Here is a 1,972-nt window from a genome sequence, read left to right as displayed (position 1 = left end):
AACAATTCCTGCCTCCCTCACCATCAGTAATTTTGAGAAGAAACCAATTTTCAGTATATTCTCAACATCAGGGATTAGAAGCTGTGAACAGGCAGAGAAAAGATCTGGCTTGCACTTCTGAGGTTCTTTTAGCTCCTAGATAGTAAATACGTGTCCCCTGATGCCCAGTGTGGCAACAGAAAGGAGACCCAATTCTTCACTGCGGAGAGGCTATGTAGGAGCTGGATAGAATAGGGAGCAAAGATTGAAAGAGAAGCCCTGTGTCAGCAAAAGCTAAGAGGGCCTCAGAGCCTGAGATAGATTTAAAAAAAAAAAAATTAGGTATCTCTGTTCAAGCTATTCTTTCCTTGAATAACCATAATTTGCTTATGCCTAGGCACAATATATTTGTTTTAGGCACAATACATCACAAATTTTCTCAGTCCGGTTCCTTTGTGTATATCTTACTGGGCGGACTTGGGTGAGTGAAAAAACATAAAGGGTGAATTTAAGTGCGTTGATTTTCAAGTTATATCATTTATTAACAATGTTAATAAATTTTATAACAACTTTATTGAAATATAATTAACATGCCATAATATTAAAGTGTACAAACCTGTGGCTTTTATTTTCGTGAAATCGTGTAGCCTTCACCACTATCTAATTTTAAAATGTTTTCATCATTTCTAAAACAATTCTTACCCATTAGCAGCCATATCTCATTCTCTCCTCCTTCCAGGCCCTGGCAACAACTAACTTACTTTCTGTCTCTGTAGATCTGTCTATTCTGACATCTCATAAAATGGAATAATACCATCATATATGGTCTTTTGTGACTGGGTTCTTTCACTTAGCATAATGTTTTTAAAGCTCATTCATGTAGTAATTCATTTTATAAGTTTGAATAATATTACCTTTTATGGATAAATGAACATTATGTTTATCCGTTCTTCATTTGACAGACATTTGGATCAGGTCTATAGTTTGGCAACCGTAAATAATGCTACTACGAATATTAGTGTACAAGTTTTGGTCTGGATATATGTTTTCGTTTCCTTTAGGTGTATACCTAATGCTGGAGTTGGTGGTTTATATGTAACTCTATATTTAGCATTTTGAGGAACTTCCAAACTGTTTTCCAAAGTGGCTGCATCATTTTATATTCCCATAAGAAATATGTTTTCCAATGTGTTCACATCCTCACTAACACATGTTATTGTCTGTCTTTTTTATCATAGCCATCCTAGTGTGCGTGAGGGAGTCTTCAGGTTTTGGAAGTGGTTAACACAGCTGATTGCTAACCGAAAGATTGGAGGTTTGAGTTTATTCAGCGGCACCTTGTAAGAGGGCCTAGCAATGTACTCCAAAAAATCAGCCATTGAAAACCTTTTGGAGCACGGTTCTACTCTAACACAAATGGATTGCCATGAGTCGAAATCAACTCAATGCCAGCTAATTAGTCACTGTGAAGTGGTATCTCATTGTGGTTTTTATTTGCATTTTCCTGGTGATAAATGATGTTGAACATTTTTTCATATGCTTATTTTCTATTTGCATATCTTCTTTGGAGAAAGTCTATCTAAATCTTTGGCCCATATTTAAATACAGTTGTCTTTTTTTACTGAGGCCCTGGTAGCACAGTGGTTAAGAGCTAGGGCTGCTAACCAAAATGTCAGCAGTTCAAATCTACCAGCTGCTCCTTGCAAACCCTATGGGAAGGTTCTACTCTGTCCTATAGGGCCTCTGTGAGTCAGAATCGATTCAACCACAACTGGCTTGGTTTTTTTGTTTGTTTATTATTGAATTGTAGGAATTTTCATATATTCTGAATAGAATTCTTATCAGATACATTATTTCCAAATATGTTCTCCTTTTCTGTGGGATGTTTTGTTTATATTATTGGTGGTATCCTGTGATGCACAGGAGTTTTTAAATTGATGAAGTGCAATTTATATGTTTTAATTTGTCACTTTTACTTTTGGTGTTATATCTA

This window comes from Loxodonta africana, chromosome 23 (assembly GCF_030014295.1).
Source record: "Loxodonta africana isolate mLoxAfr1 chromosome 23, mLoxAfr1.hap2, whole genome shotgun sequence".
Lineage (NCBI taxonomy): Eukaryota > Metazoa > Chordata > Mammalia > Proboscidea > Elephantidae > Loxodonta > Loxodonta africana.
The sequence above is the reverse complement of the archived record's forward strand: the minus strand, read 5'-3'. Positions refer to the sequence as shown.